The 14,664-nt window shown below is 43.4% G+C and overlaps 1 long non-coding RNA gene across 2 annotated transcripts in view; it reads right to left on the bottom strand.

The window, feature by feature from the left end:
• Nucleotides 1–631: 631 nt before the first annotated feature.
• The window catches only part of LOC144825029 (uncharacterized), a 28,900-nt gene continuing 14,867 nt past the window's right edge, over nucleotides 632–14,664 (bottom strand). For both annotated transcript variants that reach the window (XR_013609243.1, XR_013609242.1), the window contains 2 exons: nucleotides 2,338–2,812; nucleotides 632–1,294 (listed from right to left, as the gene is read on the bottom strand). This is a non-coding gene — a long non-coding RNA (uncharacterized LOC144825029). The remainder of the gene's footprint in view (nucleotides 1,295–2,337; nucleotides 2,813–14,664) is intronic.

The following is a 14,664-nucleotide window of genomic DNA, read 5'->3' as shown; positions in this document are numbered from 1 at the left end:
CTGGATTCATACGTGGAGCATAGGTTCTGGACCTCAACTAGCTCCTAGTCCCCACTTCTTCTTTGATTAAAAGTTTTTGGGGGATAAACCTGAAATAAACAGATCTTTAAAAAGAAACAAAACAACTTTGTTTTCTTAGTGGGTACTGTTGTAAGAGACCCTAGTCCTAAAGGCGGGTATCAGGCATTTTCTCCTTACTCTTGAGAGTGGCACTGTTCCTCTTTTTACATGTCTGCTGATTCTGGGTGCTATGCACAGTGGAGGTTCTGATCTATCACTAAACCTTTGCAAACCTTCTTCGCTATTGTTGAAATTGAGTTCCACGATCAGACAAAATTCGATTTGAGACCTGGAAGTAGGGAAGAAATCTCTGCGTAGCTGTTTTGCTACTGTGATGGAAACAGCTCTGGCACGGGGTAAGCTTCCACCCACCCCTAAAACAGACACTCGCCAAGGCATAAAAATAAGATGCACACTTCAGCATTTTAATAAAATCCATCTAGAGGTACACAAAAAAGGCTACAAGAGGGAAGTGGAGGAGTGGTGATGGTCTTGATCCCTTTCCCAGCATTATGAGTAAGGCTCCCAGTTTTCACTGATTTTTACAGATAAATACACACAGAAAACAATGTGTTTCCAGTCTGTATTTATTTTGAAAAGTAGAAACATGCAGAAAATTGAGCATCTTCTCAGTGACTCTACTTGTTGTTCATGAATTCCCAGGCTATAGTTGCAAAGAATTAGATCACATAGAGATAACAACCAATTACATGTACTTGAATTACTGCAAATCCTAACACGTTTTTGCTATTCTACAAATAGTTTTATGTGGCTTTATAGTTTGATTATATTTGGCTGCTAGAAGTGCTAAAATCGTACAGACATTAAAGTGCGAGTCCAGATTTATTGGTTAAATAAATGTGCAAATACACGAGTTACTGCTTCATTTATTCAGAAACACCAAAGAAATACAGATAAATTCAAATTAAATGGCAAAACAATAAATATGGCTAAATACTGACAGAAATGTTTAAAAAATAAATACCATAAAACAGGGAGGCCTAATCATGAGACACAGGTGGCACTTGAGTGACAATAATTTGGGGCCATAAAAGAAAAGAACACAACTTGCCGTCCCTGACGGCATGGGCTGCTCCATGGTACAAACATGCAAGGCAGGGAGTAGAAATGTTGGTGAAGCCAGGTGCCCAAAACGGTTTCTCTATAACCCCTCAGGGTATTTTTCAAATTTCCATTTGCTTGAGTATTGCTTCTCGCTTTCAGAGCCTTGTTCCTGCAACAGAGAAAGATCTTTCAGGGAGATTACAGGACATAAATTGGTACTTACAACATAAATGACAGGATCAGCACTGCCAGTTAAAGACATTTGTAGCCCCTGCACCCTTAACCACTGGCACTTTCTTTGCTAATTGTAGTGCAAGAGGAGATTTTGAACACATTGGCCATTCTTAATATGGGGATTCTAGCTATTGTTAAGAACCCTTGTTGCATTATAAGGATCCCAAAGTCACGCGTCACTCCAAATGCATGCTTTGAGTTTGTGTACACAGGCCCAATCTTTACTTTGACTAGAATGCAAGCTTGGTTGAGAGCGACAAGCTTAGCTACTTGGACAGACCTTACATTTGGCAAGCGACAACTCTCCACAAATTGGTATTCGGTGCCCGTAGCACAACCTAAAACCAGGACACTATTTATATTTCTGAGACAAGACCCATGGACAAAGTATATTAATTCACAATTGGAAACTGAGTACATCAGTCAAATCAAGACAGGCCTTAGTAACATGAGTGATGACAATTAAACAATCCCAGGATTCTTCTTCCATAAGGATAGGCATCATTGAAGCGGGGTTCAGGATGAGGTAACAGGCATGGGTGATGTAGAACGCAGACAATATTAGGATCTCCTTTTGGGACCACTGGGCTGGAAAGAGGTGTTGAGTCATTGTGCTGAGGAGAACAACAAATTTGTGGTACTACAACATTCAAAAGAGAACTCAATATAATATTTTTAGAAGTTTTAGCAAGATTAGCGTCCACAGCATGCAAACTTGGTGAGAGCCCAGCCATTACTGGGTCCCAGGAGGAGGAATAGTAGCTACAGGTTTTTTCTACCCTCCTTGGTTCTGAACCAGCACCCCAAGGGCAAAACCATTGCATTCATGGCAGTACACAGTAAAGAGTTTAACATAATCAGGAAATCCTATGGCTGTTGTAGAAGTCCATGTCTGCTTGTTTTTAACAAATGCATTTTTGACTTCTCTTGATCATTCCAAATGTTGAGGTACCCAGCTATACCCAGAAAAGTACATACCTTGGAAACAGTAATGGGACAGGATAACTTATGGATGGCTTTAACACAGTCAGAAGAAAAGTGATGCTTGCCAGATGAAATTTCATGACCAGGGTTCCGTGCTTGAGGATGACCAAACTGCAGTTTTTTCCTTTGAAACCTTATGCCCTTTGTTAGCCAATTTGGTGAGGAGGGAGATGGAGTCTATCTTGCAGTGATCTAGAGTAATAGATGTCAACAATAAATCATGAACATGTTGAACCAAAGTGGAAATCCCAGAGAAGACCTACATGATTAGATCTTTCTTTAGAGCTTGGGAAAAGGTAGATGGGGACTCTGTAACTCCTTGAGGAAGACTTTGTCAACTTTGAGATCCTCGGACACAAGATCCTTCTGGGGAGAAAATGTTGACCTTGAAGCTGGGGAACCGAGCCTTAGCAGGGAAGCTCAACATCCTGTGATTTTGGTCAAATCATGTAATTTCCCCGTACCTAACCTAAAAACAAAAAACAAAAAGAATGAATTTGTCCATCTCTAACGCAACTGGTGTTCATGTAAAGCGCATTGATACCTGTGGGTCTAGTTTGCACTATATAATCCCCCTCCAAAAAAAATATGACTTTCTTTGTATATTGGGATAGAAAAGAAGGCTGAGCAAAGGTCTACCACTGTGAACCACCGAGCATCCGCAAGGGTGCAGGAAAGGATGCTGGTGGGGTTAGGAACCATAGGTAAGCTTTGGCTAGCCACATTATTAATCACTGTAAGACCGTAGTCAAATGTATGCACATTGGCGTTACCCGCTTTAGATATCGGCAAAATTAGGGTGTTACATTGGCTAACAATAAATAGCAGAGCTCCCTGTTTAATCAAATCAGCTTTTACAGAACAGATCCCTTCGTACCTTTTAGGCATCAATGGGTACTGGGGTATCTTGAGGAGCTTTTTCTGAAGATCGATTTTGATATTCAATGACATGAATATCATTTGCCCCTGTGGACCATAAAGTGGCAGTACCTGGAAAGGCAACTTGTTTAAATCTGGAGACAAAGCAGTTTTATTCTCATGAGACTGACAGTGGTATTCTTGCACAATAGAGCAAGTACTTCAATCTGATATTGTTGGCCTATGTTTGGATATACACCATTTAAGGTCCAAAACACTGTGCACTTGAGTTTACTCAAAATATCCATACCTCTCTTGATTTGTGGAGCTTAGTTGCAACTGTGGCTATCTGGGGGCTACATGCCAATGGAAAGAACTGTTTTGCCAGTGTTTCCCCCTTCTCGGTCACTGAGGCCAACCTGTATAATCAGATAAAAGAGCAGCCCCTGTCATGGATGTTCACCATTTTCCCTTCAGAGGCAGCTTTCCCTTAGAAGCTCGCCTATTGGGCTAACAACTTGTGGGGCTTCAGGCCAAGAAGACATAACACGTACTTCGGTGGAAGGCCGTTATGGTTACCTGTCCTGGAAGCCGTTTACATGTCTCCCCAGGAGAGCAGAAGATTGTCTTGTGGCCAACATCTGCAAAATGCCACTGAAAGACTTGGGCAAATGCGTGGCAACTTTCTAAAAGTTGCATGTGGCAACAAGTTACATTTATTTTGACTTGGGATTCGGAATCAAGTCGGGTTTAATGTAACAAGTTGTTTGGTAACTTGAAGTACCAACTTTAGCAGTCCCATTCAGAAGTTATCTCACCTGAGTCATCAGCGTGCAACTCTGCATTCGCCAATGGAGCTACTAGCCCCTCTCACAGTAAAAACGACAATTGTTAGTTTTTACTGTTAGAACATGTAACACACGTTATGCTTTTTTAATATGCTGCATCCTGCATTAGGTTTCAATAGGCCTGCTGAATTGGTGATTTATACACTTTAAAAGAGAAGTTTGGTATTGCCAGTTGTGGAACTGGCAAAGTCGAGGTAGTAGTTTTAAAAGATTCTACCAGTCTGCAGTGGCAGGCTGAGAGACACGTTTTACCTTGTCACACTCAGAATCGCACTACAAGTGCTACAGTCCCTGCTACCATATACTAGGGTAAGTTAACTTATGCAAATTGAGTATACGCCAATCAAACATACATGTTGTACCAGGGTCAGCAGCAGACCCCCTCGTTTTGAGGCAGATAGCGACATGTCATGCGAAATATAGGGACTTGGCACAGGAGAAGGCCAATCAGCAGATGATGGCCACTCTACACCACCTGTATGAAAGAGGAGACAAGGCAGGTAGACTTTTTGCATGGCTAGGTCGCAGGGGACAGGAGGCCTGATGGGTGCCAAGCACAGTGAATCAGGCTGGGGTCTGCCTAAACACAGATGACTTAATAGTGGATGAATTTGCTCAATACTACAAACAGTTCTATGTTGCCAGGCAGCTTCATGATTCACAGGCCATAGCGACATATCTGAACTCGATCCCCAGCCCGACTCTGGATGCTGAGTCACAAGAGTTGCTGGAGACGGAACTCATACTGAGTGAGATTCTGGACGCCATAGCCAAACTAAGAAACGGGAAAACTCCAGGTCCCAATGGCATCGCAGACCAGTTCAATAAACTTTATGCAAATCTATTGCGACTTCACCTGCTAAACCTTTTTCAAGAGGTAAATAAGAAGGGGGAACTACCTTTAGACCTCCATAGAGCAACAATAGTAGTTCTCCCCAAGGAAGGGGAACCCAAAGACATATGTGACTCATACCGCCCGATTCTCCTACTGTAAGTTGAAACGAAGCTGTTAGCCACTATTCTGACCACATGTCTCCTACAAGTCATTGTACCATTGATACACAGTGATCAATCGGTATTCATGCATGGTAGATCTCCACGTCACAACCAGAGACGTACACATATATGGTTAACAGCTGTGCTTTCCCGACTGCCTCCCCATGTCCTGCTCTCTTTAGACACTGATAAAGCATTTGATGCTGTCCATTAGACACTACTGGAACAGACACTGCTAAAATTTGGCTTCGGCCCGAAATGTTGTAGATGGGTAGCAGTGCTGTACCAAATCCTGATGGCAACAGCCAGGGTGAATGGAAAAGCATTGGCTGAATTCTCAGTAGGCTGGGGGAACAGACAGGGTTGTCCCCTTTCTCCGATCAGTTTATAAACTTTATTTCGATTTTAAAAGAGTCACAAAAGTTATCACAGTACATGGTAAAAGCCGGGTAGACCATAGCAAATGATCGATGCAATGAAACTTAATAGTGAAAGGACATATCACATTCACCGTTAAAACTAATAAATTATATAATAAAAAAACATAGTTCTAAAATTTGCCAACTACTATTAAAATCATCTAAAAGGCATAAAATACATCATTCAGAATAATAATGATAATTGGGGTCAAACAATGTCACACACTGTACAGTGGAGGTGGGTACCTAAACTTTCCGCCTGTCCACCAAATCACCCACACCTGCCCCAGAAATGTGGCCATTGCTATCATAATTGGGCGTCTCCGATTTTCTTTGCCCTGACATTGGAAACTTTGGCATGTGAGATCCAACTACACTCAAGCATAGGGGTATTCCGAATTTCAACTACGGACACAACGGAGGAGAAAATATCCCTTTATGCTGATGACATGCTTCTTTATGTGACTGACTCAGTAACCACCATTCCAGTCCTATTTGAGGTGAAAACATCAGAAGGGTCCTGGCAAAATGTTTAACAGACGTTGACAGATGGAGGGGACTTTCCCTCTCATTGAGGCAGCGTGCAGCCCTATTCAAAGTGATCCTGCTACCTAAGTTACTGTATGCCTCCAAAACATGTACTATCCCATTGCCCGGTCTATGTACGACAAGATTAATGCGAGGTTACAGACCCTAGGGTGGAATAGATGTCATCCCTGAATATCACTATGGATCCTACAAAGCTCTCAATATAATGGGAGGCTGATGCTCCCAGACATTGAGCTTACTGCTGGGTGGTGCACCTAATCAGTATTGATGACTGGATTTATGCCCCTCTGGATCCCCCAATATTTTGACTTGAATGCGCAGGGTGAAAAAGCACTCCTACGTACACTACTGATGGGATATAAATTCAATGAATACATGTTATTGGCCTAATATATACAATATAACCTTATAACCGCACGTTAGCATTGCATTATTCACATTGTATTATTGTAGTTAGGAATGATTCACTCCCTGTCTGCTCAAACCTATTGGTGTGACCGGAGCCATGTTCTTTCGTTTCTCTGTTTTAAGTACTGTTTCCCTGAAATCACGTGATTAAGCTTTCTGCACGAAACCATGATGGCAGACTTAGCTGTCTGCCCCACTCGCTAGTTTGTAGCTCAGGGAAACTCAAGGTCACACCTGCCCTTCTAGTGGGATGTGCACATTCTAGCAAAGCCTGTTCTTGCCCTCCCCGAGCTTCAGATAGAAAGGGAGGCACCTTACTGACCTGCCCCCAGAATAGCTTAAATTATTAATAGGGGGGTTGACCCAGTTAGAGTTACGGGGACCTGGGTTATTAAGTAAGTGAGAAGAGGGGTCCCAGTAGCAATGGAACATATAACCACACAAATGAAAAATAATCAAAGAAACATAAATTGAGTCCACATTGTTTACTTCACAATGGGAATGCGTATTGAATATGCAAAATTAATATACACAATAATAGATCAATAGTTTACATAGTGCCCCAGAGAGGGAAGCGGGAGGGGTGGTGTAGTGATTGTGGGGAATTGGTGAGGGAGAGAGTGAAAATTCGTAAGTGACAGTAAAATCAGCAATTGTCGATCATTTGACAAAGTTACAGACTATGTACAGAAAAATGAGACCAAAATGTTCATTAAATTATTCAGAAAAGGTCATACTCCAAGCAGTCCAATAAATGAAGACAATGGGGTGTGGAGTTGACGATCGAGAATGAACGGATGTCGACGTTTCGACCCTCAAAGGTGCAGATATCAGTGGTTATCTTGCTGTAGGGTCTTCATCAGGACTGGAGGGGACACACAACCTATTTAATATATAAATATATGTTGTAAATACGGGAGGCAAAGTCCCTGTATATAATTCAAACATTGTAGCACATCACCCCAAAAAGGGTTGAATTAAAGTCAATAAATTAAGATCCCATGCGGATAGTTGGGACAGTGTCAACGCTGGAAATGCAGTAAATTAGATTAGCGCTGAAGCGTCAGAATTATTAAATACTATCTGGTCATGAGCACGTGGGGATGAGCCAGATCCAACAAGGTGGACGGTGTCAAGAAAAAGGGTGACTGCTCCCTAATAAAGACTGGTCAGCGTGGTGCCAGAGCAAAGTCAGGGCCAAGGAGTCAAAAGCGACTACATACATCACATCATAGAAGTAATAAAAAACTTACCACAGACGTGGTATTGACAGGACCGAATCGAGTATGGAAAAAGTTCCACGGATAGATCTGTGGAATAAGTGTATCCAAGTTGTAAAGAGCGCACTAGCTATTGAACAGAGGGTGGTACTAGGTAATGGTGGTGAAAAACTCACCGTGGTTTACATCAGTCGTTGTAAAGATGTTGCGGGTTGGAATTGGGGTCGCAGATACCTTCGTTATTCAATTCTAACAAAAAGCAAGGCGGAGGCACATTTAGGCAACATAGGGCGACTGGCGTGGTCAGATTACATAAAGCATAAAGGACGGAATCCGGACTCACCCAAATTCCGTAATGAAGACACGTCCGGCTGGAATAGTGGTCCGTGTCGGTCAGGCAAGAAAACTCTCGTATATTAGTCTAAGGAGAGGGAGGTGCATAAAACACTGGGATTACTACCAGACCGTGCCTGGATTACTTCTGGACGAAGAATCAAGAGCGGGAAGGTCAAACAACACCCGACGCCTCCCTACCGATCATAGGATTGAATCACTCTAAGATCGCGGCTTGCCGTCAAAGTGGCGGGGCCGGTTTCCGGGTATGATAATATCACCGTGGCAACAAGGTCACGTGACGAAGTCGAATAGTGTAGGCGGACTGGCTGAGGTAGCTTGGCAACGTGTAAACAATGGACATAGTAAACATACTGAGTTAAGGGTGACGTTGCTAGCGACTAGCAAAGATTTTCATAGGAAAAAGTGGTCACACTAAAGGAAGGGGGCAGCGTTAGCGAGTGCAATTGATTAAATCCAGACCGACGGGAATAATCTGCAATAATTGTTAAGTGCGAGACAAGCATAACAGTGTGGGTGTTGTTCCAACATGAAACACGAACAGTTATGACAACAATGTAATCATACATACATATAGCTTTGGTCATAGCATACCTCTCGGCAGAGGGTAGAGGGCCCGTGAGAGGGCCGAATTACCTGTTTAACAAACATAGTTAATGGAACATTATGCTAAACAATTATGATGTTAAAACCATTATTATAGTCGCATGACCTATACACAGAAGGCGTACCTCACACATGCGGGTAAAGGCCATTAACGATTGCAGTAGGACATTATTCAAAACTAAACAGTGATGGCGTACCTCGCACATGCGGGTAAAGGCCACTACGGATCGGACTGGAACAATATTCAGGTCAGAGTAGCTAGTTGAGAGAAAGAACTGTCCTGTTCGTTAAGCCCTGATTCAATTGAGTCAAAGGTGAACATCCATTTGAGTTCCCGAGTGTTCAAGATGTTAGAGAGGCTCCCACCCCGAGGTCCCAGTGTGGCTCTTTCAATGATTACCCATTTCAAACTTTCTGGTGAGTGACCTGCTGTGGAAAAATGGTCAACCATGGGTGCGCCTTGGACTTGGCAACGGATTCTACTCATATGTTGAAGTATCCTGGTTTTAGCCTTTTGCTGAGTCTGTCCAATGTATATCAAATTGCACGGACAAAGGATGGCGTAAATGATATTGACCGTGTTACAATTGGTGTGAGTTTTGAGCGGAATTTTGTGATGACGATATGTAAATTCTTTAGTCTGTATCGTACTGTCACAGGCTTTGCAGCAGCCGCATCGAAAGTGGCCCAAAATTGGAGGTAAATTCCACATAGTATTGATGGTAGGGGCCTCCGGTGTCCTAAGGAGAGAGCGGACCACATGATCTTTGACACTCCTTGCTTTTTTGAAAGCATGTAATGGCGGGTCTGTTTGTTGGATATCGTCCGATATCAGTTCCCAGTGGTTGTTAATGATGCGTTTTATTTTATTGCTTTTAGTGTTAAAAGTTGTGACGCATACGATTCTCTGTTCGGTTTGGTCCTTATCAGTCTTAGGGACCAGTAACTCCTCACGTGGGTAAAACCAGGCTCTTTTCCTTGCTCGCTTAACCAATTGTTTAGGGTAGCCTCTACTCAGAAGTCTCTGTTTCAGTTCTTCCGATTCCGTGAAATAATGATCTTTGATGGAGCAATTTCGGCGTAAGCGTAGAAATTGCCCGAAAGGCAGATTGTCTCGCAATGCTCGAGGGTGGTGGCTGCCGTAGTGCAGAAGTGAATTCCTTTCAGCAGGTTTTCGGTATAGTCTGGTCAATAGATGACCTGTGTTCTCGTAGATTGTGAGATCCAAGAAATTGATTTGATGGTTGTCTGATTGGATGGTGAATTTTAGAAACTGGGATTGAGCGTTCAACCAGCCAAAAAACATCAGTTGTTCCAGGTCGCCTTGCCATATCAGCAAAATGTCGTCTATGTATCTCATCCAGAGACCAAGATGGTCTCTGAATGGATTGATCGAGTTGAGTACAGTGTCTTGTTCGAAGGCTGCCATGTATAAAATGGCTACATCCGGGGCGAAGGGCGCTCCCATGGCAACTCCCGATGTTTGCATATAGAATTTATCCTTGAAGACAAAAGTTCTTAGTCATGGCTATGCGTAGCAAAGCCACTATAAACTCCGTCGGTACTTGAACCGGGGCTGGTCGCTGGTGCAGGCAACGTGTGATAACCATTAGGGCTTCCTGTTGCGGAATGCACGTGTACAGTGACACGACGTCACACGTAGCTAGAAGTTGTTGGTTGGCATCAAAGGGTAGTTGTTCCACGATGTTTATAGTGTGCATGGTGTCACGCAAATAGGCCGGAGTGGCCTCTGCAATTGGCTTTAGAAAAAAATCAATGTATTTCCCCAGGGGCTCGAGGATCGAGCCGCACCCAGATACTATAGGTCGGCCAGGGGGGTCGACCATTGATTTGTGTATCTTAGGTATGGTGTAGATAGTGGCCAGCCGTGGATGTGGTTTGTTCAGAAAATTAAACTCCAATTCAGATAGGAACCCTTGATCTAGACCAGCTTTGGTTATTTCGAGAATTTCTCGTGCAATTGCCTGAGAAGGATCAGATCTTAGTAGATGGTAACTAGTTCCGTCATTTAATTGGCGGAGAATTTCTGATTCATACGAACTGGCGTCCTGTACCACAATGGCGCCGCCCTTGTCGGCCGGTTTGATGACAAGTTTAGTATTCTGAGACAATGATTGTAGGGCCAATTTCTCATTTTTGCTGGTGTTAAATCTGGTGTAGCCTTTCGTTCCTAGAAGTTGCAGTACATCCCGTAACACAACCGATTCGTAGGCCAGAATATTATGTGACATAGCACTACTGAATGGGACAAAGGTTGATGGAGGTCTCAGACCCGTTACAGATGATTGTGCACTTGGTGCCGAATTTCGGAAGAAATATTTTAACCTTATTTTGCGAAAAAATTTAAACAGTTCGGTGCGAATAACAAAAGAATCTGGATGACTAGTGGGGACATATGATAATCCCTTCTCCAATATTTTAATTTCATCATCGTTTAAAGTTTGTTTCGATATATTCACAACCGGGCTGTCAGTGCCAGGGGGAGCTCCTCCAAGAAGTCTTAAACGGGGATAGATTGCTGCCTCTGAGGTTTTGGTGCCAACTACCATCTGTAGGTTTTGTTGCGGGTAACACGTTCCCCGTGCTGTGGCTCCGACTGGAAATGTACTTGTTTTTGTTGTTGGCCACGCCCCCCATTCCAGGTGTTGGTGTTCTGCTGAGATCCACGTTGTTGGCCGCGCGGCCAGAAATTTCCTCTGCCTCGAGGTGGGCGCCATGTGCCCTGGCGTTGCCCTAAAAAAGGGTTGTACTGATATTGCTGGTGGTAACCAGGATCCGGATAGTTTTGTTGGTAGCTGGGACCGGGTTGGTCTTGTTCACCTTCCGAGCTGTAGGAAGAGTCGGAAAAGGTATAATAATTACGTCTGCCTCTAGAAGCTCCTCGGCCTCTGTTAAGGAATCTGCCTTGATTGTCTTGCTTGAAATGGTCCTCTTGAAGATACGGATAAGTTTTCTTCTTATCGTACAGTCTAATGTCTCGTGCCAGTTTCTCCAGTTTTCGATTTTGAGTTGTTAAGTCGAAGTCGTGGAGTGAGGTATGTAGGTTAGTGATGGTTTCCTTAGCGCTTTCGAAATTCGGATCAGCCGTAATTTCTGCTTTTAAGGTGTTGATTTCAGCAGTGATTAGTTTAACTTGGTCAGCGGCAGTTTCAACGCCGAGGACCATCCAGTGACGGCTGCAGTTATTCGCCACGTGGCTGAATCCCTCCCTGAACTTGGGTACCTCCACAAAGATGGCTGGCTCAATCTTTATTTGCAGTCCAATCGGGATAACGTTTTCCTTGAGGTACCTAGTTAGGAGATGGCCGTGCCACCGAGTACGGATCAGCTTTTTCTCCAACCGCTCAAGTCGGGAAATCTTATCCTTCAGTGAGAAATCGATGGTGGGAATATCGGAGGAGATTAACAAATTATTTTGATCTTCTAATAATTTATCTATATACTCTTCAGAGTAGGAAAGCAGTTCGGCCATGATGTGCTGAGATCAAATGAATTGAACATGAAGTGAAACCTCGCAGAGCATTTTCTGCTCGAAGTAAATTAATAATAGGGGGGGTTGACCCAGTTAGAGTTACGGGGACCTGGGTTATTAAGTAAGTGAGAAGAGGGGTCCCAGTAGCAATGGAACATATAACCACACAAATGAAAAATAATCAAAAACATAAATTGAGTCCACATTGTTTACTTCACAATGGGAATGCGTATTGAATATGCAAAATTAATATACACAATAATAGATCAATAGTTTACATAGTGCCCCAGAGAAGGAAGCGGGAGGGGTGGTGTAGTGATTGTGGGGAATTGGTGAGGGAGAGAGTGAAAATTCGTAAGTGACAGTAAAATCAGCAATTGTCGATCATTTGACAAAGTTACAGACTATGTACAGAAAAATGAGACCAAAATGTTCATTAAATTATTCAGAAAAGGTCATACTCCAAGCAGTCCAATAAATGAAGACAATGGGGTGTGGAGTTGACGATCGAGAATGAACGGATGTCGACGTTTCGACCCTCAAAGGTGCAGATATCAGTGGTTATCTTGCTGTAGGGTCTTCATCAGGACTGGAGGGGACACACAACCTATCTAATATATAAATATATGTTGTAAATACGGGAGGCAAAGTTCTGAATAATTTAATGAACATTTTGGTCTCATTTTTCTGTACATAGTCTGTAACTTTGTCAAATGATCGACAATTGCTGATTTTACTGTCACTTACGAATTTTCACTCTCTCCCTCACCAATTCCCCACAATCACTACACCACCCCTCCCGCTTCCCTCTCTGGGGCACTATGTAAACTATTGATCTATTATTGTGTATATTAATTTTGCATATTCAATACGCATTCCCATTGTGAAGTAAACAATGTGGACTCAATTTATGTTTCTTTGATTATTTTTCATTTGTGTGGTTATATGTTCCATTGCTACTGGGACCCCTCTTCTCCCAGAATAGCTTAGGCCGAGCTACTAGCAATAATTGTACCTTATATGGGTCTTCCTGTTGGCTCCTTGACAAGTTGCATCTTTCCTTCTAAGGTGACATCGTGCTATGTGTGAAACATATATATGCTTGTACTGCTTGTGTGAAGTCAGTCTCCTCTGCGCACCTCTGAGGGTCGTGCAGACTGAGGCTCCCCTGTCAGGGTTTGTATTTGTGGTATAAACGATTGAACCTTCTCCATTGCCGACTGACTTATTATTTATGGATAAGATATATGGGCTATTGGTGAGTATGGTCCATTAGGATAATATTTGGTTCCTTCAGTTGGCGACTCCGCCGGGACTCCGCGATAGGGTCGGCCCCTCCTGTAAACAGGAGTAAGAGAGACAGGGAGGAGTTCTGGCCAAGTGGGTGGGCAGAAAGAGGATCCTGATTTGAGACACCCGTTTGTGGTACGAAAACAAGTATTTCCACTCTCGAGCCCAGTATCCCTCCCAGCTGCTGAAGACCCTATGCCGGAGTCCTACGGGCTAAACCCGAGAGAAAAAACAGACTGCCGGTCTGTTTAGGAGTCGGCAGTGGAGAACTCGCAATCGACCTGAGTGCACCAGGTGAGTGAATTTTGATTGTATTGGATAAGAAATACTTGGAAGAAGTGTTTCCATGGTAGCGGTTAACTGCTTTTGTTGGTGGCCGGGGAAGCCGGACCACAAGGGAATCTGGGGGTCTGACGTTGCGGCGAAGTGGCTGCGCGGGTAGATACCTCACGGACTTGTTTGGTGAAAACTTGAGATAACACTAGGTGCCTTAGCGGAGTACGGAGTTACTCGCTCGGCCGAATCCTCTTCGGGAAAGCCCTGGGAGCAACTGGGTAAGCTAGGGTTCTGGAGCTACGTGCCCAGTTGCCCGGCCCAACCAGAACAGGACCGTGGGATGGCCTGTAAGAGGGTTCGTGGTTCGCCTATCAGGTGATCTCAGAACAGTCTGGTGACTGTTCCTTTTTGGTTGAATTTTGTTGGTCTGGCATTCTTTTGAATCGATTCCCAGAACAGGAGTTGACGGGCTCTGTTCGTATTTTGAAGACGTCATTTGCATAAAACGAGTAACGGCCTTGCGACACTTTACAGCACTTTATTGTGGAAGAATACAAGAGTGTGAGTGGTGAGAGAGACGCGTCTGATTGTGAAAGGTTTTTGGAGTATGTGAGTAGAATTGAGTAAACATCATTGTAATGCCTTCTTTTAGTAAAATATGTTTTGGGTGCTGCTGTCGGCGAAGTGCAAGGTTGGAAGAAAGACAGCCTGCCCCTCCCGAAGGCAGCCCCAGTTTCGTTATGTATGTGAAACACGGTCTCCAACCGATTTTATTTAACACACTTTGGCATAAATATACCAAGGACAATTCTGATTTGCAATGGCCTATAACGTGGTCGTTCGATGAGAAAAAGATCAATTATATCCAGAATAAACTATTCATGAAGAAAAGCCGCCAGTCGATGTTTGACTCCTTGAACCTATGGTTGAAGGAGGCAAAACGACGACGGATAAGGGAAGAGAAATTAGGAAAGCTTAAATCGGGACAGAAAGTTACGCAGAAA

The sequence above is a fragment of the Lissotriton helveticus genome, chromosome 3_1, assembly GCF_964261635.1.
Source record: "Lissotriton helveticus chromosome 3_1, aLisHel1.1, whole genome shotgun sequence".
Lineage (NCBI taxonomy): Eukaryota > Metazoa > Chordata > Amphibia > Caudata > Salamandridae > Lissotriton > Lissotriton helveticus.
Note: the sequence above shows the minus strand (reverse complement) of the source record. Positions and strands in the feature narration are given on the sequence as shown.